This window comes from Uranotaenia lowii, chromosome 3, assembly GCF_029784155.1.
Source record: "Uranotaenia lowii strain MFRU-FL chromosome 3, ASM2978415v1, whole genome shotgun sequence".
Classification (NCBI taxonomy): Eukaryota; Metazoa; Arthropoda; class Insecta; order Diptera; family Culicidae; genus Uranotaenia; species Uranotaenia lowii.
This window is the reverse complement of record NC_073693.1, coordinates 196,860,995-196,888,520: the sequence shown is the minus strand read 5'-3', so window position 1 is coordinate 196,888,520 and position 27,526 is coordinate 196,860,995. Positions and strand designations below refer to the sequence as shown.

At 38.0% G+C, this 27,526-nt stretch overlaps 1 protein-coding gene across 5 annotated transcripts in view; it reads left to right on the top strand.

Annotated features, from left to right (window-relative positions):
- Positions 1 to 1,010: 1,010 nt before the first annotated feature.
- Positions 1,011 to 27,526, top strand: part of LOC129750818 (histone-lysine N-methyltransferase, H3 lysine-79 specific) — a 56,238-nt gene continuing 29,722 nt past the window's right edge. For 4 of the 5 annotated variants that reach the window (XR_008738501.1, XR_008738500.1, XM_055745897.1 and 1 more), the window contains exon 1: positions 1,011 to 2,411. The gene's annotated coding sequence lies outside the window, so the exon portion shown is untranslated. Of the gene's footprint in view, positions 2,412 to 19,811; positions 19,968 to 27,526 lie in introns of those variants that run through there. The other variant, XM_055745898.1, reaches the window with a different exon arrangement.

Below are 27,526 nucleotides of genomic sequence, written 5' to 3'. Positions count from 1 at the left end.
TACTACTAGCAGGATGCTTTTCCTCAGCGCGTCGCCTCACAATATTCGGAAGGAATAAAACGCGCGAATTTGATTTTGGCCACATCCATCAGTAAAACCAGTCGAACGGTAAAAAAGCGCCATTTAGAAAAGCTTCAGTCGGAGCAGAATCTGAAAACATAGTTTTGTTACGGAATCTTTCACTGTCGATAACTGGAAAGCCTGTACAGTTAACATACATGTTTAACAAACAAGAAATAAAATACAAAAAATGAAAACTCGTATTTTTTTGAATTTTTTATCTACAACTTTGAAAATTTCCGAATTTGCTATTCTGCTTTCCGAATTACGGTTCAAAAATAACCATTTTCCCTACTTCTAGGGTGCTGTCTCTTACGATTGAAAAATAACCATATTCGAACTTCTCCCCTAGAAGTCATTTTATGACTTCTCATGGAGAACTCATAAAATGACATTTCCCGGGAAAAGGTCAAAAATGGTTATTTTTGAATCGTAAATGGTTTAATAATTTCTAGCGTGTACATTTCCACGAAGCGTTCATGTGAAGAATTCTTTCGGTGTAGAGTTATTTGGCTCAGTCAAGCCTTTTCTATATCCAGCTAAAATGTCAACTTAGAGTTATTTATCAGGGCTTATTGGTTAGTTGGGTATTGCATCACGTGCATCACGCCTGTTCGCTACGGAGTACTGATGAATGTTCGATTATGTTTTTAAATTTTCTAATTCCGTAAATTTGGCATCCCAGCCGGCAAAGGTTGCATGTAACGCCTCTGTGACGCTCTTTTGACGGCAGCCTGTTTGCTGATAGCGCTCTCTTCGGTGCAATCCGAGAAGCTAAACGACGCCCTCGAAGGTACGCACACTATTACATCGTCAATCCCGCTTTGTATTCTCCAAGCCGACATCTGCAGGGAACCAGCCTCAACAAAGCCAAACTTGGGCACAACACTTAACCAAATCGAAGGCGAGGCAAATTTATCCATCCTTGTTCGCAATCAATCCCCATTTTTTTCTCGCTACGGTGCGTTTTCGTGATCGTGCTCGGGATCTGTTTTGTTTATTGGACTTTTGACCCGCAAAAGTACCATCCCCGACGGCCAAAGTGTTCCCAATCGCGAGCTGATTGACGAATCCTGCCATAGAAGATAAATTCTACCCGGAAACTGTGTGCCAAATAGTGAAAAAGTGCGATTGAAAATCCACTCAAAAACCCCCCCGTCGAAAGAAAACTTTTCTCGCGGAAGACCCATCTGAATGGTCCAATCATCATCCATCAGCAGCGTTTTTTTTTTCTTCTGTGCATTGGTTTCGTCGTTTTCTTGAATCAGGCTGGGGGAGTGAGGGAATCGGGAAATATTCGTCTAGCGCTTCCTTCTGGAGTCGAAACTAGCAGCAGCCAGTTTGGATTTGTGAATGAAGGAAGAGGTGAGCTTAAGGAGGAACACAGAAGAAACGGGGCGAAAAAAACTCGCGAAATGTATTTTGATTGAATTAAAACTTCGATTCCTCCCAGTGATAGAGGTGTCAAAATTGGTGTGTGAATGAATCGATCAATATCCAAGGAATGATTTTGTAAGCAGGAAACTGCCATCTGGTGCCCACAGATTGTTGGAAAACGATTTTGACTACCCGAGAAGCCCTCTGGCTAGATAGTTTTTTTTCTGGGAGCAGCCATTTCTTTTGGTAACGGAGCGCGTTTCTCAGTGCTTTTCGGTCGTGTGGCGGATTATTGGTGTGAGTGACAACCCAAGCAAGCAAGATAGGGGGATATCGTAGAATACAAGCCAGTGAGTGCAGGAAGAGTGTTCCCTGTCCCTCTCTCACGCACACATGCTAGGGGGAAATACAAGAAAAATTGGTGGCTATTCTGCTCAGATCCGAACACCTTGGGGAAAAAATATCAAGGAAGATGAGATCTCGTGAGCTAACAGCTAAATTAAAGTTCTTCGCCAGAGAGGGGGCATCCGGATTTGTTAACTGAAGTGAAAAAATACCTCTAGCGACAGAGCTCGCGTGAGAACCGGAATTGTTGGGTTCTGTTTGATAGCTATCGGTGAAAATATACAGAAGAAGTCTGAAACCTGAACCCTGGGAAATCAATCTAACAGGGAAAGAAAAGTTATCAACAACCAGTGTCTCGTGCACGGCAAACATGAAGAAATAGATAAAACGGTGACGAAGACGACGGATTGGCCGTGTGTCACCGCGCGACGAAATATATTGACGGAAGTGCTCTTGCATACAATAACTACACTAATGAGTGGAAGGAGGGAAGGGGAGAAGATGGGAAGCGCAGGCGCAATCTCGTTGTCATCACCGATGATGGATTAATCAATCGATGGATGCTACCGCATGATTTGTGAGACGATGACGACGATGACGCTCGCCGTGGAATAAACATCGTCAAAACGGTAAGTAGTTAAATATGTCTATAAATACCTACATCGATGGCGCTAAAATAACCTTGGGGAAGTTTTATTTGTAATCACAGGACGAATAGATTCAGTTAACAATCAGGTGTTCAGTTCAAGAAAGAAATTTACCTAGGTAATTGAATTATCTTCTGCAGAATGCATGAATTCTGCAGAACCATGGTTTTAAATTTTCATCATCTATTTAGAGCTTCCAGACTTCAAAAACTGATATTCAAAAATTATTCTTATTAGTGTTTATTCTTAATCAACCAAAAGTATTTTTCTGCATCCATCGAAGAATGCTTAATAGAAATTTGCTAAATCGAATTGAAATAAATTAAAAATTTCAAAATGCTGTGTTATGTTGTTTGAATTAGGTAAGACAATTTTACTGCATCAGCAATCGACCATTTGAAAAAAAAATCGTAAATAATACCCGACCAAAAACAGTTGTTCCTACAGATTCAAACAGCTATAGCTTACCAACCAACCGCTGAACCGATTTGCTTTTGTTCAAGTGTTTTTCAAAACCTTATTTTTCTCTCAATCAATCCAAAGAACTTGCGAGCATGTATCAAAATGTAGCGGCAAGTTTCTTTTAAGGGGGGGGGGGGGGGGAGGGTCTAACTGGTTTAAAAAAAAACACCATTTTCACGATTTTTTTCTAGAGCTATCGTTCAAACAAATGTATTCAAATTTTTTGCATTATACAAAGCATTGTTAAAAGAACATTTAGTAATTTTTTCGTAGAAAAATATTGAAAAATGAGCCGGTGACGGAGTACTTTCGAGGATGCCTTTTAGAAAACAGGATTTGCGGTGGACACTGTATCTCAGCACAGAATCATCTGAAGTCAAAAAATCAGAGCAAAATATTTTTAATAGATGTTTTTCTGGACCCCAACGTTTTTATTTAACTTAAAAATTTTTTTATGAAATTTTTGTGGCTGTTTGAAGTAAAAACTACGATTTTTCACGAAAAAACCCGCCATTTTTCACCTGTAAAATCTCCCCAAAGTAAAAAAAAAACAAAAAAGAAAAACGTTGGGGTCTGGTATTTTATATGTAGAAAAATTGTTCCCAATTTGAAAAGAATCGTATAAGTAGTTTTCAAATGACGATGTCCACGGACTTTAAAAATGTGCTTTCGAGAAAAACGCGTTTGAAGTTTCTGCTCTTGCTTTCTTGCAGTATTAGATAGGAGGAGATAAAGGCCTATAATTTCTACAGTTTTGCTTCGATTGACTTGAAAATTTGACACAACATTCTTGAAATGTTTTACAATAAGAAAATAAAAAAAATTAAAAAAAAAACGATTTTTTGAAAGTGTTAGACCCTAACCAACCCCCCCCCCCCCCCTTAAGTTAAATATGGCCGGGACAAATATCAATTCTGTACCAAGATTTAACACTTTATTCAACATAAAAACATAGTTACAAATGAACGCGAGCTTAAAACTGAAGCTAGAAATGAGAAAATAGCTAAGGGTGTATAAACAAGGGAGACAAAATATTAAGTGAACTAGGTTCTATCTATGATAGCGCGTTGTTTTTTCATGAAAATTTATATTTATATATTTATTCTAACATGTAGAGGATGCTTCTAAAAATCGTTTGTCTTTCATAAAAAGTAAAAATCTCTTTTTAAGTAGCGATTTAAAATAGGTTGTATTTTTTTCAAACGCGTTTTTCTCGATTCGCCATATATGGAGATACATCCTTTTCACGTGTTGGTACAGAATTTTTTCTTTTGTCACCCTCCCCCCTCTGCCCACACCCTCCCGCCCCCAAATTCGACATCGCAGCACTGCAGGAGGTATGCTGGAAGGGCTCCACGGTACGAACGTACCCAGATGGTCGTGCCATCTACCAGAGCTGCGGCAACACACAAGAGTTTGGAACAGCTTTTATAGTGATGGGAAAGATGCAAAAGCGCGTGATCGGGTGGTGGCCGATCAATTCACGAATGTGCCGGTTGAGAATCAAGGGCCGGTTCTTCAACATCAGCATCATCAACGTGCATAGCCCTCACCTCGGAAGTACCGGTGACGACAAACACGAATTCTACGCGCAGCTGGAGCGTGAATACGACCGTTGTCCAAAACATGATATCAAGATCGTCATCGGGGATTTCAATGCTCAGGTCGGCCAGGAGGAGGAATCCAAACCAACATCTGACTCTCATAGCCATAATACTCGAAGCTCAGCACACATTAATCTTTTAACTAGAAGATTACGCACTTCTTTTGCTCAAAAAAGTGTTGTGAATAAAGCAATTCGTATATTCAACTCACTACCAAGTGAACTAAAAAGCATTAACAGACTCTCCATATTTAAAAAACAATTAAAATTATTCCTAGACTTCAATAAAACCAACTATACCTTAAACGAAACTCAGCACAGTAGGGTCCTCCCACTCTTACGAAACCATACTGTACATAGATAGTATGGCTAGTGGAGGGGTGTGTTCTTACTGTGCTTTCTTGAAGCAAAACACAAAATTAAATCGCACGGACCTCCTAAGAAACAGTTCGCCACAAAAGTAACGCGTGACAAGCGCGGTAATCCTTGTCAACACTATGGACTCTTGGGAGGAGAAGACAGGAAATGGTCTTCATAACCGTGCGCAACTTGGCGTGGGAAATTTAAAGTATCACCCTTAAATCCATCCTTTACCCTTCCTTCTACATAATTAATCCCGAATCCCATCCTTTATCCCTTCCTTCCTTTTCCTTTAACCTGAAGGCAGCAAAAAGTGAATAGTTTTAAGTAGTAGATAAGCAAAAAGCAAACACACACTACACTTAAAATGTATCACCGTCGGGGGACCGTCAACAGTTTTTTCAAACTTTTTCGGTCTCAATAAACTGAATTAAAGTAAAAAAAAAAACAATTGGAAGGTTCAGTGCGCACCAGCTGACCAACGAAAACGGCCTCAGACTTATTGATTTCGCCGCCTCCAAACGAATGGCCGTACGTAGTACCTTTTTTCAGCACCGCCTCCCACACAAGTACACCTGGAGATCACCGTACCAAACTCAATCACAGATCGACCACGTTTTGATCGACAGCCGGCACTTCTCGGACATCATCGACGTCAGATCCTGTCGGGGCGCCAACATCGAGTCGGACCATTATCTGGTGATGGTGAAGATGCGCCCAAAACTCTCTGTAGTAAACAACACGCGGCAGACTACGCGCAATCGGTCGAAGCAGCGCTGCCGGCAGAGGGCGAGCTTGACGAAGCCCCTCTCGAGGACTGTTGGGATACCATCAAGACAACCATCAACAGTGCTGCGGAGAACGTCATCGGTTATGTGGAGCGATCTCGACGGAACGACTGGTTCGACGAGGAGTGTAGGAGGGTGATGGACGAAGAGAATGCCGCGCGGGCGGCAGTAGTGCAAAGAGGCACCCGTCGAAATGTGGAAAATCACCGACAGCGGAAGAGGCAGCGAGTCCGAATTTTCCAGAAGAAAAAGCGCCGCCTGGAGGAGGAGGAGCTCGAGGAGCTGGAGCAGCTGCTTCGTTCCCAAGAAACACGAAAGTTCTATCAGAAACTCAACGCATCCCGCAAAGGCTTCGTGCCGCAAGCCGAAATGTGCCGGGATAAGGACGGAGGCATCCTGACGGACAATCGTGAGGTGATCAAAAGGTGGAAGCAGCACTTCGATGAACACCTGAACGGCGCACATGCAGGAGATCAAGACGGTGGGGGAAGGTACATCGCCGGCGTAGCCAACGACGTAGAGGAGCCACTCCCAACGATGAGTGAAGTTAAGGAAGCCATTCGCCAGCTGAATAGAAACAAGTCGGCTGGGAAGGATGGCATCGCAGCTGAACTCATCAAAATGGGCCCGGACAAGTTGGCCGATTGCCTACACCGGTTGACAGTCTGGATCTGGGACATAGAACAGCTACCGGAGGAGTGGAAGGAGGGGGTAATATGCCCCATCTACAAGAAGGGCGACAAATTGGACTGTGAGAACTACCGAGCGATCACTGTCCTCAATGCCGCCTACAAAGTGTTGTCCCGAATCCTACTCCGCCGCCTAACGCCACAAGCAAACAGATTCGTGGGAAGTCATCAGGCTTCATGGAGGGACGGCCAACGACGGACCAGATATTCACATTACGGCAAATCCTCCAAAAATGCCGGGAACACCAAGTCCCTACGCACCATCTATTCATCGACTTCAAAGCCGCATACGACACGATCGACCGTAACGAGCTATGGAAAATCATGGACGAGAACGGCTTTTCCGGGAAGCTGATCAGACTGATCAAGGCGACGATGGATGGAACGCAGTGCTGTGTGCGGATTTCGGGTGAATTGTCGAGTTCATTCGAATCGCGCAGGGGGCTTCGACAAGGTGATGGTCTATCCTGCATGATGTTCAACGTGGCACTAGAAGGTGTTATTCGACGAGCGGTGGGCGAAATGCGGGGCCCGATTTTCAACAGATCCAGTCAACTTATCTGCTTTGCCGATGACATTGATATAGTCGGCAGATCATCTGCGGCGGTGGAGGAGATCTACCACAAACTGAAACGCGAAGCAGGAAGGATTGGGTTGATGATTAATACGTCCAAGACGAAGTACATGCTGGCCTGCGGATCCGAGACCGACCGAACCTGCTTGTCCAGTAATAACAAGGTCACGATCGACGGCAACGAGCTTGTCTATCTCGGCTCACTGGTGACCGCAGACAATGACACCAGCCGTGAGATCCGGAGGCGAATTATCAGTGGAAGTCGTGCCTACTATGGACTCCACAAGCAACTGCGGTCGAGAAGACTTAGCCCTCGCACGAAGTGTAACCTGTATATGACGCTCATTAGACCGGTTGTTCTCTAAGGGCACGAGACATGGATATTGCTCGAGGAGGACCTGCGTACTCTCGGAGTATTCGAGCGACGAGTGTTAAGAACCATCTTTGGCGGCGTACAGGAGAACGGAGTGTGGAGGCGAAGGATGAACCACGAGCTCGCGCAACTCTACGGCGAACCCAGTGTCCAGAAGGTGGTGAAGGCTGGCAGGATACGCTGGGCGGGACATGTTGCGAGAATGCCGGACGACTGTCCCGCAAAACAGGTGTTCGCTACGAATCCGGTAGGAACAAGACGAACGGGGCGCAACGAGCGAGGTGGTTAGACCAAGTGGAGCGTGATCTGGCGAACGTGGGGTGCCCGAGAAATTGGAGAACGGTTGCCATGGACCGAGTGAATTATAGGAATTATGTTCGTCAAGTTATGTCATGAGACGGTATACTATGTAAATAAAATAAATAATTCTAGCAAAGGGAGCACGCCAGGGATTCTCTCAAGACTGATTAAAGGTCCTTAATTTACAGATACAGGACCTACATATTTTCCATCGGAATCTTTCAAGGGTTGCCAAGCCAAATTTACAGAGACGTGAATATAAATAATTTCATCACAATTAATGATACAGCATTTCGGGTTCTATTTTTTTCCCCAATTTCAATGCAGAATGTTTAATTAATAAACTTGTTATTTATCCTGTAATTGTAATAACGACTCAAACAATAACGAACGTTTACAGCGACATTTAGTTCACTGTCTATTTTTAACTGCGATGTCGAGTTGATGTGCATAACTTTCAATACCAACTTTCTCGTGAAAAAGCTGCTCACAACGAAAAATTCTATATTCAATCAATTCTCACAAAAAAGTAGTTATTTCCGAAACACTAAAACTTTAATTTCAGACCCTAGTCGGGACAGCTTTTTACATATCTAGCGTAACATTTCATAAGGGCGAAACTAGCAGTTAGCTCGAAACGAGAAAAACGCGTTTGAAATTCCGGAACATCTAATCAAATCTTATTTAAAAAATCGACCTCTTTTTGTTCAACAAATTCATAAAAGGGGATTATATTCATTGTTCGTTGGCTATCAAAATCTTTAACTTTATTCACTAAATTTCAGAGATTTTCGAATTTCGCCTTTTTTTGTACTCGATTTCAGTTACGTCTGCAAGTTTCGCCCAATTGATCGGCTGTTTTGTTTTGGTTTTGAAGTTTCGCCCATTGGTCCTACACGCAAAAACTAATTAGGCCGTTTTGTCACACACGGTCAACTCAGTTACGCCTATTGGCCCTACACGAATAGAAAAATTGACCCCATTTTGAATAGGCGTAACTTCACGTTCCATAGAAATTGCATTGCAGGAATTTTATTAATATTTTGAAAGTTTCAAGTGATTTTAAGATGAAACCGCGTTAATAAGGTAAAGTGCAACCGCGTACACCCGGAATAACCGTTAACTCGATTTGTTTACATTTGGCAGTTTCGCCCTTTTGAAATGTTACGCTAGATATGTTTATAAAATATTCACTTTTCAACACTGTATGCATAAAATTATAATACAGAATCAGAATGCCGGAAAACTGAATTGAGTTTATAAATGTTCTTCCCAACTCGTCTCGCTCACATTGTACTATTAACTTTAAATGGCCAAAACGGTGTATGAAGCCTAATGTAAGAAGGACCCTGGTTGTTAAATTCCCGGAGAAAGTGTATGACGTTTAGAAGATTTTCCGAGGTCTTAAATCGCACCGCCGAAGAAGTGCTTTAAAAATAGCTTCTATCAGTAAACTCCGATAGCAGGCGATAGTTTATTGAATGGACTGGCCTCGAAACAGGTACCTACAACGTGCAACCACTTTGAAGACACAGTAAATAAATAACCAGTTTTATCTCTACGAGTAAAACCCAAACAAAACCCAGATTCACCCGCCTGGCACCGCTATTTGAACTCGATTGACATTTTATACCGCGAACGCGAACATACAGCAGACGTGCAAGTGAGTCACTTTTTATCGCTGGCTGGCTGGATTATTTTCATTGCTGCCCGTTTCATGAGAACTCAGAATCGAGTGGGGTGGTATTCGTAAATGAGTACTAGCGGTGGTGTGAGTATCAAAACACTCGAACCGAGGCACTCAGTTGATAGTTTTTTTTGCCTTCTGCTGAGCGAACTGCCTTCTGTAATCTCCCGTCCGTTCCGTTTCAAGCGATTCTCTCCAGATCTTGTTTATGTGCTACCACACTGCACAGCCACCAAGACGATCTTCTGCTTCTGCTCCTGGTCTGCCTGCCTAGTGCCTGGTGCTTCCGCCTTCCTGTCACCCCATTCTCACTCTCTCTTCCTCACTCGACTAATGCGGAATAGCCGCCCATCTTCGACTAACTTACTCCCGAACTAAAACAACGTTACACCGTTTGGGTACTCGTTTTTTTTTTTAACTTTTTAGTTTACGTCTCGCACTTCCTGTAAGTTATGACCAAACTTCCCCCGCAAGTAATTTCTATACTTTAGCTTAGCTGTAGTCATTGCTTTAAACTACCATTCTAAATCGGTCGCCGATGGTTTGTTTTTGGTACGGTTTAGAACTCCTGTTGTTGGTAAGCGCTGCCAGAAAAATTTTACCAAGGTCCAGAAATAGTCTGTCTTAAAAATTCAAATTTATTACATGCCAACCACTTATCCGAATTTTTCAAACATGGCCTTGTTGAATTACTTGAAGTGTCTGTTCCTAGTTTGTTGAACTTTGTTTTTCTGCATAAGCAAAGGCTTTTAAGATATATATTAGAATGTAGGAGTAACTTTTATTTGTAAAGTTATCTCGACTTCGCCTATGTTTTTCAATGGTTTAACTCATCGTTACAAATTAGTCAAGAACACTGGATAGTTGTGGTCCCTTTGAATTTTCTACTGTACAATCGCAATTTACGCTTAATTCCTCTTATAAAATTTTGTACAAGATTTGGTTGCAGGCAGGTGTATTCCATTTTTTCTAGGTCTTTAACAGAGCCATTAATGTCCTCCTTGAGATACTACCGTGGTAGTGGTACCTGCTTCATAATAGCCCTGTAAATATTTTTATACCCTTGAGTGCAAAATTGACTTCGTTTGATTAATATGACTCCAGTTAATAGTAAAGTGAAAGAAAAAAGTTTGAAATAGATTAAAAATCAACATCTACACTACTAGACTGCCCCAAATTTGTATGGGAAATTAAAAACCTGTTAAATGTTATACGCTGCAGGCTAAAATTAATCCTAGGCCTAGTGCAAGATCTCATACCAAATTTGGGCCACATCAAATCACGGGAAGGGGTCGCTCAACGAGCCTGAAGTTTGTATGAAATTTTGAGACATTTGGTTCGGAAGAAACATGAAAAACCTTTTTTTCAATACCACCCTTAAAAAAGTTGGCCCATTTAACTCGAATCGATTTGCAGACTTCAGATGAAATATTTGTCATAATTTGGGCTTTAAGAAAACCCGGTTTCAAAAGAAATCGGCCGAAGGAAACCAAAGTTATCCATGAAAACTGGCTTTTCATGTTTCTCCCGATCAAAATATCTCAAAATCCCATACAAACTTCAGGCTCGTTGAGCGACCCCTTCCCGTGATTCGATGTGGCCCAAATATGACATGAGGTCTTGCACTAGGCCTAGGATTAATTTTAGCCTGCAGCACGTAACTTTTTCAAAAGTCGGGTCATTTACACATATACACTCCAGGGACTGATACGAGTAAAAATTTCAGGAACGGGTGAGGATCAAGAAAAATCAGTTATATTCGTTTTTTTTTTTAATTTTAATTGATAACTTTAGTATATTTGAATTTTTTAGTTATTTAAATATATTTATACTATGTACATCAGGCCGGCACAAATTTCAAATCCTTCTTTTGTCACTCGGAGTTGGAACATCGCGAGAAGGGGGGTGAGGGGGGGGGGGGGTGGGGGGCGGTTAATAAAAAATAGTGCAAAAAACTGATAAACTGGAATAAATTGCACAAAATTTCGTATGCAATAAAATGGCATACTATATCATTGCATAAAACATATAAATCTAGTAATTTTTCATCGAAAAATTCAATAAAATCAAGCACACAAATGGTGATAAAATTCCCATCTTCCACAATTTGTTTTTTTGCTCTTTTAATCTTTCAGATATTTGATTTTTTTTTTAAATTTCCATAAAATACTTAAAACTTTATTTATTGATATTGATATTTGTTCCAGCCTTACTAAAAAATAGTAATTGTGATTGTTTCTTTATTCAACACAGCAAGAAAAAATCGTGTAAATTTAGATCGAAAACGATGCACGAAAACGGAACATCGATTTTGATATAAAATTCTACCACGGTGTATTTTTCTCAACAATGTAATTTTTGAGGCGTGTAAATTTAGATCGAAAACAATGCACGAAAACGGATGACATAAACCGTCGTGTAAAAATACACAATGATGTAAATTTCAAAACATATTACGGTTAATATTACAAATCTTTTTTTAAATAATCAGATTTTGGGTGTTGTTTATGAATAAATACGCCACATGTGTCATTTTATTTAACATATATTGCCGATACACTGCAAACTCAAAAAACATCCACCATCATTGGCAGCTAGAATTGTGGTTGTGTCCAATGATCCCCAGCAGGGCGATGTTTTGCCGATCAGCGTCAGGCAGCATTCTTGAATCCTTCCGGAACAGCATAGTAATCGGAATCCCCTAAACATTAGAAACATTCAACATTGATTCGGCTCTTGAACCAACTGCAATTCCTGCAATCGAAAGAGAATTTTAAGTTCCATTTTTTTCATTTCGTCTATAACTATAACCTACCATTTTTTAATGTAATTCTGAAAGAATTTGGTTCGGTTTTAATACAAAATTAACTGCGGAAGCGAATTTTTTTCTTTTCGTACAATATACCACCATCTCGGATAAAAACAGAACAATTTATGCCGCGAAAAAAAGGAAAACAATGGATCGTGTCGTGTTTTACATTATTTTCGATGTAATTTTATATTGAGATATATTTTTTAGATCAGGGCGTGTAAACATACATCATACAAAATTAAGTTTATACCAACGATTCAAAAATAGATCAAAAAGAGTGTAAAATTACATCAGTTTTGAATTACATTGGTCAAAAAGTAGATCACTCGTATTTTAGATTGCGTATACTTTTAGAAATTTTTTGCTGTGAATGACGATAACCTTTCTGTAAAATTACATTGTATCAGGTCAAGGAGATTTTAGTGGGAAAGAAAAAAGAACAATGGAATGAATTAATAAACAATGGAATGAAGTGGGGGCGGAAAAGTTTCTAAAATTGTTTATGGTATTTATTGGCCAAAACAAAAGGTAAAGATATAATAAAATATAAGAACATCAATAAATTCAACAAGCTACTAAAAAAATGAACCTTTTAGCAAGTTGTTAGTTTTCTGTTTTATTGTTATTAAAATTATCATCTCACCAAATAATGCATTTAAAATCAAAAGCAAAATCGAATTGCTTCAACTCTATTTTCGATTTTTTGAATTCACCTACAAAAATAATCAAAAGTTCTCACTTTTATAGATCGATTGCTGATTTTACAGCAAGACGGACCATTTGCTTAAAAAATCAACAAAACGATTCATGTTTGCTGGTTTCCAGCAATAACTTGGTGTGCTTAACGATTCCAGCAATTTTTTTTTGAAAGGATTGAATGTTTGTTCCGATTATATTTGTTTTATTATCTGGAAATCTTAGCCATATAGCAAACATGCCAAGAGTGGTCCATCGAGTGGTCCGAAAGTACAAAATTATTCTGTTTATCGGTCCAAGAAATGCACTTTTTGTCAATCAGTTCGACTCTAACATTCTAAATACAAAATCCAGTACCCAGGGCAAAATAATTTATATTTTCAGCTGAAAACTTAAAATCTAAAATCTAAATTAAAAAGTAATTTAAGTTTTTCGTTTATGGATTACTTAATTTCTCTAAACACCATATTCGTGCTTCGAAATTAAAATTTAAATTTAATGTTCGAGTTTAAAAGATCAATTCCGCAGGAGAGCAGAATAAGTTATCTTTTTTTTTATCTGAATTCACTGATAAACTAGAATTATTACATTGCAATAAAAATTTGTTTTCCCAAATCTAGAATAAAGAGTTTTGTTTGGAAGAATCTAAGATTTGGTATTATCCTTCTATCGATCTAAAATTATTTTTAACTCAGTTACTTTCCAACAAGGTCGTATTTTGTTGTCTACTTTAGATAAGAAAAACTTCAATGTAATTTGAAGCCATTTTGTTGTGCAAAATGTGTTACTCCCAGAACACACAAGTTTCATATGAGGTCCAGAACGTTATCTCGAAATCGTGAATGTTTCACATGATAGCATATTGTGGTTTCGAAATGTAAATTGAAATTAAAGCAGATTTCGCTTAAAAACAGCTATTTTTTTGTCAAAAACTTTAAAACTTTTCGTTGACCAAATGAATTAAATGAAATGGTATCCATTTCGCATTTTAACATTTCAAGCAACCAAAAGTCCCATATATACTTAAACGTGTGCCTTCAAAGTTCGAATTTCGCTGAACAAAGGTTCCAAAGGGAATCGGTACCGAATTTTTCGAATGTGAGCATGATAGTTACAAAAAGTTCTTGAAATAGCCTTCCAGGGACTTGAAATTCCAAGAAATTCCTCAAATAGCCTTTTGTGTGACATGTCAATCGCATCCATTCAGTATAAAGGTTACAAATTGGGGCTTAAATAGCCTTCCATGAACTTGAAGTTCCAAGAAGTTCCTCAAATAGCCTTTTTTGTGACATGTAAATCGCATCCATTCAGTATAAAAGTTACAAATTGGGTCTCAAATAGCCTTCCATGGACTTCAAGTTCCAAGAAGTTCTTCAAATCCATTCAGTATAAAAGTTATGTTGATACTCACGGTTTTCGATGCCGCTCCGTCGGCGAAACCAAAACATTTTGTTTTGGTTCCGCATGCTTTGAGTCAATTCGCAATTGAAACAATAGCGGTGATGATTGATGATGACAGCTGATGATGGTAAACTGGGTTGCCAGGTGCCCAGATTTGTCTGTAAAACCAATACTTTTGACCCTTCGTCCAGATATTGGTCAGACACAGATTTTGCCCAGATTTTTGCTGAGAATGCCCAGATTTTACAGATTTTCAAAATTGAGTGATGAAACCAATATTTATGCATCGGATTTGATCCGTAAGTGCCAGATTAGACTGAAATCTCGCTTGTATTTATTGGTATTTCACCAAGCATTCATTACCAATTCTTTTTTTAAATAAGATCAACATGGTACGTGGTAGGAAACAGTGTTCTCAGCTCGAAAATAACCTGAATACCACAGGACAATCCCCCCCGGTCACACGCACCGTCAAATGTCTTGTTTAGTACCAAATTTGTGATCTTCCCTGTGCACAGACAAACACAGACTTTTTTTCAAAATTGCCCAGATTTTTACTCCTCAACACCTGGCATCCCTGATGGTAAACACGGTACAAATGTTTACATCATCACACTGTGAAGCCAAACAACTCAAATTGGGTTCGTGGTAACACAACAGTGTTGCCAGATATTATGGGTAAGAATATCAAAGTACTCATTAAGAAATGAGTACTTTCCAGGTTAGGCAATATAAGAAGTGCAAAGTGACAATTAGCTATCGCTAATTAGTATGGTTGTATTTTAATGACCTCACTGACGAAACTGAATAAAGATAACTCTATTCCACCACTGAAACCTGCGTTTTCAACAAGTTATGGGCCCAGATACGTCTGGATTTTTGGAAAAACGAGTTAGTGAGAGGGGTACTCTCAAGTTTATCAGACTTGCGGTTAGCAAGTGCTTCAGCAGCCAGCGCAGAAGGACCAGCCGGGGTCGAGGAGCCAGAGGACCATCGCAGAGGGCCAGCAAGCTGTCGGAAGTCCGCCAGCGCAGACACGAGCCAGCGAGATGTCCCAGGCCAGCACGGAGGTTCCACCAGAGGTCGAGTCCGGGAAGGTTCGTGGACCGAGAGGGTTACTCTCGATGCCGTCACGAGCCACGCTGCGGTTAGCATGCTTGAGCTCACGTCCGACGGCCGGGAGCAGCCCCTGGATTCGCAACCGGGCAGCGCAATGGTCAGGAGGTTCACCCCGGATATATTGGGTGATGCTGATAGCCGAGAGGGTTACTCTCGTGCTTTTGTTGTGCGCTATGGTCAGCAGTTATGAGCTGATCCATGCACAGAGGACCCCCAGCGCAGAGGCCACGAGATGCTCCAGGTCAGCCAGAAGGTGTCACTGGAGTTCGAGGCTGGGAAGTCGGGTTCCGAGAGGGTTAGGCTGATGTCAAGCTGAGGCAACAAGCAACGGAACACGTTCACCCGACAAACCAGCTCTCATTTGATCTCCATGGAAAAAGCGCAGACCTGGCATGCTGCACGCTAGAAATTATTTAACCGCTTATGTTTCAAAAATAACCATTTTTGACCTTTTCCCGGGAAATGTCATTTTATGAGTTCTCCATGAGAAGTCATAAAATGACTTCTAGGGGAGAAGTTCGAATATGGTTATTTTTCAACCGAATGGGATTCTAGCGGAGAAGTTGAAAAAAGGTTATTCTTTAGCCGTTTTTTAAAGAGCTGTGTAATTTGCAGATTTGGAAGAGTTTCTATAGTAAAATTTTCATTAAAATCTCCAGTTTCTATTTAGTATTCTTATTTATTTAAACCAATCCACTATATTAAAACAGTTATCGCTGTTAATCGAAAAATCCACATGACCTCAACAAGATACAATTGTATTTTTTTTAATTAGGTATGATCTGTTTCCCAAGTAAATTTTATTCATACAGAGATGATACTTTATAACAAGATTTTAAGGCAAGATCGCTAAATGAACACAGTTGAAACACCCGGTAGAATCAAAGGCCCCTCTCCTCCCACTACTACCGAATTAAAATAAAAAAAAACTAACATAACGCCGGTGCCAGACAACGCCGGAAGTGGCGATATACCTTGGTGACATTTTGTAGATGGTCAAAATATCATTGTCTCCAGTACTGTTCGTTCACGAGGGAGTGAGGTAATTATTTTTGACCGGCGGGTGATGTTTTTTAAGCAGTCCAGCCCGTTCCAGCTTCTCCCGGATAGTGAAAAAACAGTCGGAAGAGTATTTCGCATTTTCGCACAATACCTAAAACAAATATTCTTTATTAGGTAACCAACCTTTCCATCCTTGGAAGGATTCAAAAGTTTTTTAAGGAATGTTAAAACTTACCGGAAGTGTAATTCGGGTTCTGCTTTTCGTGCGGGGTCATATATCTCATCGGTGTTCTGAAATTTAATTTGATTTGTTTATTGTGAGGTAATTGCAATTATTAGATGACGAATATTAAAATATTTACCTTTGATCATCACCAACAAATTCGATGTGTTCCGAATAACAAGGACCGATTTAATCTGGAACTCGATCCAGTTACGCGGGAAAATGAAGTTTTTAAAAAACGCGTTTGTCTGCAAATTGTCAATTTTCAAAATGGCTACGATAAGAAAACCAAAGTATTCAAACATTTTGTGGTTAATACTCAAGAACTACAAAAATGGTTAAAATTCTAGAAGGAAAAATTCTTAAAAAAAAACCATATTGGCAGTTTTTGGGCCAAAGCCATAAAATGGTTATTTTTGAACCGAAAATGTTTAAATAAAAATGAGCGTGTGAGCGCATTGGAAAGCGCGACAAAACTGATGCCAGGGTATTTTGTAGCGCGACAAGTAGGAAATCCAATGGGAATATTGTTTTTTTTTTCATTTTAAAACAGTGATTCCGGGTTTTAACCACAATAATTCGAAGATCCGTCCAAATTTGTAATAATAAACTAAATAATATCAGAATCGACAAGAAAATTTTCATAAATTCTTGGTTCCCGCAAAAAAAAACAAGGAATTTTGTCGGTTCAAATTTCGGCATTCTTGCAATCCGAGCATGATCTGATAAGTTTTTGACGGTTCCCGAAAGAAAGGAGACGATTCAAAGCATTATCAGATGTAGAGAAGTGATGATTTGTAGGGAATTTCAAATAATTCAAGTAATTCCTCATTTGAAATCCAATTGCCAGGCCACCAAGCGTGGATGATACTCCGCAGGCAGCAATTCACAAATACTTGCAGTTTTCGCGTCGTCACCACATATGTGCACCAAGTTTCGCACCCGTACAACAATACGGACTTGACGTTTGAGTTGAAGATTCGGATTTTCGTTCGTAGTAAGATCTGACGTGACCGCCAGATGTTCCGGAGCCTCACAAACGCAAATCGGGCCTTCTTGATCCGGGTAAGTGGAGCAATCTAAAATTAAATTCCAGTCAATCGTAGACCACACTCAACGAAATTGACACATTAGGGCTATGTGTGAGCCTATATAGATTTTTGCAATTTGTTCCCCGAATAAAAATTATGTGTCCCGCATATACCGAAAAACATAGAAACGTTATGTGTGGTGGCACATGAAAGGCATGTGTGAGACAAATCAATGTTATTAAATTTGACATTCAGAAGCTAAATGTGAGGCATATTATATTAATTAGCATGCCGGATGTTTGTTTTCTTAATTTTCTTTCAAATTTAATTTTAAAAAAACATATTTTTCAAATTCATAGCGTATTTTATTGCATATCAGAGGTCGAAGATTTTGAATAACAATCCGATAATGGCAAATGATGGCAATTTCCACCTAGTTCTCGAGTGGATTCTCCTGTCCAGCGTCAGTGCCTTTGATGCCATTCGGAAAATATTCTTCGAAAACATTTTGAGCACGATTATCTAATATTTTAACTGTTCTTTTACAAAGAATCAAAGAAAACCCGGAATAATGGTAAAATTTTCCGTCGGACCGTCGGAGCCATTTTGAAAATAATAAAAAAAATTCATCGAACATGGTATTCGATGATTTTTGGACACCTCATACACGCTTGTTTTCAAATAGACAGTCCAAATTATTTTCCACCTTTTCCACACATTAAGTTTATGTGTAAAAACAATAAACATTATTTTATTCTAATGAAATCCAAGTGTAAAACAATTTTTGGACTGTATGTGTGGAGAAACATACGCATTAAATGTCGATTTTTTGCAGTGCAGTGATTGAATTTTTGATCGAAGACTGGTCAGCACAGACTGATTTGCGATGATTTTGGTCACTTTTCTGTCGGCTTCACATGTTTTCTCAAACACGGTTTGTTAGGAGCCCAAAAAAAATTCAATCGGTCTCCCTTGAAGACAATTTGGCGGATTTATCTCATTCGGTACGATCTGGACTTTGTTGGATTGGTACCAAGCCATCGGTCCTTTGAGAAGTAAACTGATGCCGTCTCGTCAATACTTCGGACATTTCGGTCCAAAGTTTTGTCCACCGGACAAGGTTGTCGCCCAGCTTTCCTCTTCATACTTCCGATTTTTTTTTTAATATCTTTATTATAGAGATTTTCAGCTTTCTGCTGGTTCATCTCTTACTTCCGAATCTAATTTCAGACCGCTCCAGTGCTTTCTTTTTCCATTTTCGCCAACTGACTCAGCGAAACGTTGGGGCGAGTACACCATTTGTGCACGATATTTTTGCGCTTTTCCGGGAAATGCTTCTCATTTTAAAAAAAAATATGAAAAATTGAGCCCACGAAACACGATACAAGTTTTTAGTTAAACTGTAAACAAAAACTTCCAGCAGAAATCAGTTGTTTTAACCTCATCCGGAATAAGCAGGGTTGTATCAAAATTGTGCTAAGATAAAATGAGACATGCTATAAACATGGATAACTGCTGGCCACCCTACACTTGAACCAGATTACCGTTTTGAGTATCTTATCGAGCTAAGAAATGTTTTACCATTTGAGGTAGGTGGTTTTAATTTCGATCTGTTTTCTATTATTATTTTCTATGGATTTACATAATTTTTTTCATGATTTAAAATATCTAGTACTAACAATCCTCCTAACCCTACGAGAAAAAAACATTATTAAATTTAAACGGAATTTAGTTACAATGCAATTCCAATTTTGAAAACTATTTAAAGCCCTTGAAAGTGTATCAAAATCTCCTGCTGAAAATCGATCAGCAACACTGCTTCTGCTCTCAATGGTAAAATTTTCCTGGTGTTTTCCCACCTCCCACCACCAAAACTTAAAGCCGCCACTCGGCTAACACATTTTCCATTCGTCCGCTTTCCACCACCTGGATGGCCGCCCATTTTCCTTCCTCTCCCGGCCTCCAATCCCGGGATAGTTGTTTTTAAGACACTTTTTTAGCTGCTATTCCATTACTGGCTGTGCGGCTGGCTATCCCAAAATGTTATGCTGCTACTGTTTATTTCCATCTCTTTTCTTCCACTGGATGCGCTCCTTTTCCCTCCTTTTCTCATCCGGAAGGGGGGCCCTGGGTTTGTTGGGTGGGTTTTGCTGATGTTGCCTTCGCCCGTCCATGTACATGTTTTGTGTGGTACCGTGAAAACCGAGTGAGGAAAAATTAATCAATATTTTATTGATTTTCCAACTCAAACTCAGGCAGGCAGGCAAGCAAAACCAGCAAGCGAGAAGCAGCACTAGGAAAAGTTTAAACTCGTTTCTGCACGTTCTCGATAGTCTGCTCAGGGAAATTCTCGTGGAAAGTGTGTTGTTCGCGTGATTCCTGATGTCTGTTCTGATGGAGGGTTATTATGTGCCAAATGTGAGTCTCGCAGCCATAATATATAGCAGCGCATATTAAGTGCCGTGTTTTGTGTGAGAATTAAATCTCGGAGGCTATTTTCGGTAGATTATCGTTTTGTTTTGGTCGTCGCCCATATTTGTGCACTAAAATAGCACCGCGGTGTTATTTTTATTCCTATGGGAATTGCAAAAGAAAAGACACCAATCAATGACAAGAGGTGAAAATTCTACTGAAAATGAAATCGTCTCCTGTCTTCGGTTCCGAAAACTGCAGCTCGATATATACTTTTTTTTCTGCGGCTGGAACGGGAAGCAGAAATATGAGTGACAATATCTCTTCGCTTGGGCCCGATTGGCGGACAGTCGACGGTGAAATTGCTGGATGAAGAGCCCAGAAAAAAAAGGCACAGAAAGGAAAAATCAATAAAAGCAAACGCCCCACATAGGAAGAGAATACAAGAAGTGATGTGAAACATCGATTTTTTGTTATTGTTGTGATTTTCCACCTAACTCCCACGACTTCTCGGCATATAACGTTGGCCGAATCTGGGAATGAAAAATTTGAAATATTTGAATAGTGAATTATTTGCACCAGTTGTTTTATCATGGGATAGTGTGGAAGTAAAATCGATTAGTTACGGAAACCACACTCTTTTGAAATGAATTTCATGATAGTAAATAAAATGAAAAAAAGTGAAATGATATGTTTATCGATTTTTCATCGTTTTTTATATTTTGGTGATACTTTTGTTTCTAACTGTCCCGAGTGTGAATTTTTTACATTGGAAAAGCAATATTTCAAAAATTTCCTACGGATGATAACAGGAAAAGATGATTGGGACAAACTCAATCCTGTGAGCCTTTGCTATTGAACAAATTAGGCTTACCAAGTGAATAAGTTAGATCTCAGAAATCTGGGTTCTACAAAACGATATCAGTGTTGCGTTCTTTGATCAGCCAATATATTTTAAAAACTCTAACAAACTTCAAGTTACGAATAAGTTAAATGAATACGATTAGTTGGAGTTTAAGTGCTAAACAAATTCAAAAGAAGCTAACTAAACTATTTTATTTTATTTTTATTTAATTTACCAGTTGAGGTAGCAAAACCTGTTTATCTACTAGTATTCATATCGATTTGGAAGCTCCAGTGGTTTTAATTTGTTTTTGGGCTATCGACTTGCATCACGGTGGCCACAGAACCGGGAAAAAATCGAGAATTGAAAATCGCACCGGGAAAACAGGGGAAAAAACCGAGAATTCAGACCCAAAACCGGGAAAATTTATAAAAGAACCCCGAAATTCAGTCTTGGTTTCAAGATCAGGGATTCAACCCAAAATCCAAAATATAATTTTACTATTCTGATTTCTCTTCAATTACTGCGAATTTGAAAAAAAAACTCACTAAATTTACCGGAAACTAGAGTTCAAAACTGCCTCGAAGAAAGAGATGAGAAATTCAAAAAGTCTCTTTAAATTTGCTCAAGTATAGCATATCATTACAATTATCTAAAAAAACTATCAATCAGATAAAAACAAGCAAATTACAGTTAAATTACGAATCCAGAACTCTTTGTTGCAAATTTAGAAATGTAAAAAGATGTTTTATTATAATTTTCCAGTGATAGTGTTTAATTTAGGAGTTAAACACAAGACAATCATCTTCATGCACGGCACGGTGTTTTTGTAGTTTAATAAGTATTTGCGATTTAAAATCGCTGAAAATTCACTTAGTTGAAAAGGAAACCATTTAATATCAAATGCATTGAATGGCAAGTTAACTTTTTCGATCACTGGTCATAATTTATCCAGAAAATTTCAAATTTCACTTCATGTTAAGATTCCTTTAAAAATTTGCGAAAATTTTGAATTAACTTATTTCTAACCTGATCCGTGAAGAAAATTGAAATAAAATTTGGAAAATTCTAGTATTTTTTTTCCTTTTTTCATGAGGGTGTGTTTATGCCGATAGAAGCCAATATGTAAATTTTTCCAAGATGGTAAAATGATTGTATATATTTGTTTTTTGAGTGAAGCATTTAAGAAAAAAAAAATCCTTGAATTTAAGGTAAAAACAAAGTAACAAAATGATTGCAATAATAATAGTTATTTTAAGTTTTCTTTTTTTCGATAGCACAAGGCAACAAAATTTACGTTCTTCCGTTTGCCCGAGGGGTTAAGTTCTAACTTGACTAATTTGAGGGTGAAATATCCAAATATAAAGTTTGGTGTTTTTTTTTCTGCTGGCTCTGGTTTTTGTAATTCAAGGGTTAACTTAAGTGCAGGGTCAACTTAATATTCATGGGGTCTGAAGTTCAGATTTTTGAAATAGTAAAGGTAATTCAGTTCGAGTATTAATCAATATAAATTGCAAAATTTAAAATTACAGTTTTTCTGAAATTCTATAGTTAAACAAAAAAAAAACAGTGCGTTAATCTGAATTCAATAAATGTTTTGAATTTTGTCTATATCTCAAACTTTGATATGCTATTAAATAATCCTCAAAACTGTTAATCAAAGACTAAGTAACTTGTTACCCATCATATTTTTTAAACTTTTAAAGTCAGAATACAAGATGGAAAAACACAGTTTGGTGAATGGTTTCTTATTAGTAGTAAACAGTTTATTTCTTTATCACGTGTCGTAAATTCATCCAACGGGGCTGGCCGAATTGGATAATTACGTCCAGTGCTTAAAAAAATCAAGTTTTGCAACGAGAGTGGCATACACAAAGTGCATATTTCAAATAACCACATGTTAACGACTATGCTAAATAACTGAAAATTTTCGATCATGTAGATCGTGGACCGTACTTTTGCAAGCAAAAATAGTTTGTAGTGAAAATTATCGCTTTTAGATAATGTTTTCAGTGTCTAAAAGTTAACTTTTTATCACTGAATTGCATAAAGTACAATTTTAATAACAATTCATAAATTTAATTAGATTTTTTTTTTCAAATATTGGCTTCTTCAATTAAAAAAAAAGTGAACTAAATTCCGAAAAAATATTTGAAAAACTTAGCTTAAACAGAATACAAGTTCTTCGGAAAATGGTTGTGTCAACTAAAGTTATTATGAACAAAGATCTTTCGTTTTTGTTCTTATATTTGTTCATAATTACCTACGTTAACATGGGGTGATAATGAACACTGTTACGATTCTTGTTACGTAAAAATTTTTAGTGTTGGCAATATTTCTAGAGGAATCTAAACATTTCGTCTAGATACGATTCGTGGTTTTTCAAAATTTACCCTTAATTAGTCATGGGAATCTTGTCCTACAATCATGTATGCAGCATCATTGTTTTTTTCGATTATAAATGTTTTTAAAAGAAAAAGTTAAAAAGCAACGTGAAATTGTTAAATTAGAATTTTAAGGTGTTTTGTATCCTTTATAATCAAGAAAACTCGTTAAAACCGAAAAGTGATCAATATAATATAACCCCGGATCACGGTATACTAGTTTGTTCGAAAATACTCCTATCGAGATGGGGAGGCGGTGAGTTAAAAAAATTTGAAAACCACTGCTCTAAATCATGAGTGGCCAAGATTTTTACCAAAATAGAAAATAAGGCTATTGTAAAATCTTTACTATCAAACAATTAGTTATAAGAACTTCCGATATATAATAAAACGCGCTTTTAGGATTGACTCCGTTATTACTCACGGCTTCGATAAGACTGATAGTCTATTTTATTCTTTTCTCTTGTTCAGTTTCGGATCGCAATCAATGCGATGTTATCAGCAGACAATCATACAGTGTCTCTCATAATTAGAGACACCTTAAGGATACTACAGTACTTCCCTTTTTCTAAGAAAGGATATCAAATCCTGTTTTTGTTTTGTTTTTGTTTCAATCATTATTTCTTTTAATTTTTTCGAATATTCATCACGGAATTACATGCACTTTATTCTATACGCGCAGCTGCACGAGATCTTGTAAGGACAGGACTCCTTTCATGCACGTGCTGTTTCTTTTTCGGTCTAGCATATTCTAAATTTTCTTGTAATTCTTCTTCTGGATAACCAAGGAAATCCTCCTCCTCCGAGCTTTCCATTCTGGTCCTTTTATTGCAATTTCGCAGCCCCACTAGTAGCATGGAACTTCGTTTCTTCAAATGCCAGGGTTTCAGTTGTTCTCTGTGCGCTGACAGTACGTGGGACCTTTTGGAAATCTGAAATATATTTTTAGACAATTTTTTAATAAATTTAGCTTCTAACCATTTTTGAAGATCTTTTCGATTAGGATTTCTGTAGTATAACATATCCCCAACGACTAGTTTATCTAAACTATTTGGAGGAGGAACAGTTTCTTGGTCGAGGTTGTATTTTTTCTTTTGCGGTTCACCGAGATAATGTTTGTAGCTTTTACTTGGATTCAATAAATCCAATAATATCTTTGGTTGAAATGACAACACTTTTTCCGTTGGGAAAATACTATCTTGCCCAATAAAACTATTTCTATAGTTCATAAGAAACAAATTCAACCGGTCTTCAAGATCTAAGGATTTTGTTTTCGGATCAATTAAAAATTTCTTGAGAACATCCTTTGCAACTCTTACCATCCTTTCTGCCTGGCCGTTGCTTTGTGGATGGTAAGGAGGACTTTTCAAAACTATGATTCCTTGCTTCTCTAAGAACATGACAAAATCCCCTGAGTTGAATGGAGGTCCACCATCTGTAACGACTACTTCAGGTAAACCGAAGCGAGCAAATACAGATGAAAACTTTCTTAGAACTTGTTTAGTATTTGTTCCTTTAGACATTATATCTATTTCTAGCCATTTAGAAAAACTGTCAATTATTAAAAGAAAAGTGCTTCCATCAAAATGAAAGAAGTCGGCATGCAACCTACTAAACGGACGTGTAGTAGGCGTCCAAGGTTCATTTTGAGAGCTATGATTCTTTGTTTCCATTTTTGCACAGGTGGCACAACATTTTATAAAATTTTCTATATCTTCATTCATCTTTCTCCAAAATACATATTTTCTGGCTAATTTTTTCATTTTTACTATGCCTTCGTGGTTTGAATGCAATAATTTCATTATATTATTTTTCAAACTTGAAGGAATAATCACTTTGCCATCCATCAAAAGCACTCCTTGCTCCAGATGTAATTTAGATTTTAATCCGTGATATTCGTTTATTTCCTTGTTTAATTTCTTAGGCCAACCTTGATTCAGATATTCTATTATTTTACTTAAACTTTTATCAGAATTTGTTTCCTTCGCAATAGAACTAAAATTAAGCGGCATCTCAGGAGAAAAATTTATTGAATGTACATAAGTTTGGTCTAGTGAACTAGGAATTTTCTGCTCGAGAGGAAACCGACTACAAAAATCGGCATTGCCCATTTTATGTCCTGGTCTATATCGAACTTCAAAATTATAGATTGATAATTCTAGTATATATCTTTGAAGTCGAGTTACGTATATCGAATGTTTACCTTCTTTGCCGAAAATTCCCAGCAACGGTTTGTGGTCTGTGTAGACTGTGAAAGGTTGACCAAATAAAAATTTATGGAATTTTTTAATGACGCAAACCAATGCCAATGCTTCCAGATGTAGTATAGGGTATTTTTGTTGGGCAGAGTTTAAGGAAAATGATGTGAAGCATACCGGTTTTTCCACACCATTATCAATTTGTGCTAAAACTCCCCCTAAACCATACGTGGAAGCATCTGTAATCACAATAAGTGGTTTTTTTGGATCGTAATAGTCCAAAATGTTAGCATTCAATAACGTATTTTTACTATGCAAGAAGGCTTGGTTACATTGCTCGGTCCAATTGAAATGAGTATTCTTTTTTAATAAATCATAAAGGCATCTTAGCTTAGACGATAAATTTGGTATGAAACGGTTGTAATAATTAATTAACCCCAGATAGGCTTTTAGTTCAGTTACATTTTCAGGCGCCTTAGCCTGAGCTATCGTGGAATTTTTTTCTGGGGATGGTCGTAATCCATCTTTAGTAATCAAATGGCCTAGATAAGGCAAGGAATCTACAAAAAATTTGCATTTGTTATAATTAACACTAATATTTGCATTGACCAGTCTATTGAGAACTTGAATCAATTTGTCCAAACATTCTTCAAAGGTTTTACCAGCAATGAGTACGTCATCAAGGTAACAACTTACGTTTTTAATTTCTTTTAAAATTTTCTCCATTAAATTTTGAAAAACTGCTGTGGAAGAGGATGCTCCCTGTGGTAATCTATTATATGTAAACAAACCTTTTTCAGTATTTATAACGACATATTTTCTAGATCTTTCTGATAATTGCAATTGAGTATAGGCACCAGAAAGATCTAACGAACAAAACACTTTGCATCCTGCTAAAGATGCAAATATGTCCTGTGCAAGCGGAAGTGGATAAGTGTTTTGTACTAAAATCTTATTCAAGGACACTTTACAGTCTATGACCATTCTGATTCCCCCATCTTTTTTAACTACAGCTATTACTGGAGAAGCCCACTCACTTGATTCTATCGGGGTTATGACGCCTTGACTTTCCAGCATGGTTAAATGGTCCAAAAACTTTTCCTTGATTTTATACGGAACTTGGTAAGCCTTCTTGAAAATCGGTTGTTCAGGTTTAAAATGTAAATCAGCTTCATGACCTAAAATAGGTTTGGAAAAATCTTTATCAAAGACAGACGCAAATTTAACCTTCAATTTACCTATTGTTTCTTCTCTTGCTTTTTTTTATTACATTGTTAACCAAGTCAGTTTTATGATTATTGATGAAATTGTTCTTCCACTGTGGATAGAAAACTTTCAACCAATCCCGGCCTATCAATGGTCTAAAATCACAAGCGTTCTCTAGTATAATCAATCTCGCTTTATCCTTTAGCCCATTGAGAACGACGTTAGCTAAAATTTGTCCAGCTACTTCTAACCTGGCCCCATTCACGACAGCAAGCTTTTTATTGCAGGTAACTAATGGAATCTTCCTGAACAGATTATTATACATAATTTTACTGATAACAGTAACTGCTGAGCCAGTATCGATTTCCATCTCCAATTTTCTGTTCTCAATGTTTACATCTACAATGCAGGGATCACTAATATTATTAACCGCAGATATCATCAGACATTCTAACTCAGAATCATCACTATTATCATTCAATTTTAATCTATCGAATTTGTCAATTGATTGATCCTGTATTTTGTCCACATTCTCCACAAATTTCACGGATGAACTTTTGAAATGAGGACAGTTTCGGCGAATGTGACCTCTTTCTCTGCAATTATTGCATACTGCAGAAGCATGAAAATTCCAATCAGTATAATAATTTGAAGTATTTGCATGATTACGGTTTGCACGCCTGTCATATTGAACATTCCTTCTACCAGAACCCCTATCTCTGCTAAAGCTTCTCGATCTAAAACGTCTTGGATGCATTTCATTTTTATTCTGGAATTTCCGTTCATTCTCGAAATATTCTCTTCTTCCCAGGCGATGTTTGATAGATAGGACATCGACATTAGCAGAAGTGTGTTCACCAATTAACTTTGCTTGCCCCAATGCACGTTCATTATTAATAATTTTATTTTCAAGTGTGGTCAAACCGATATCAT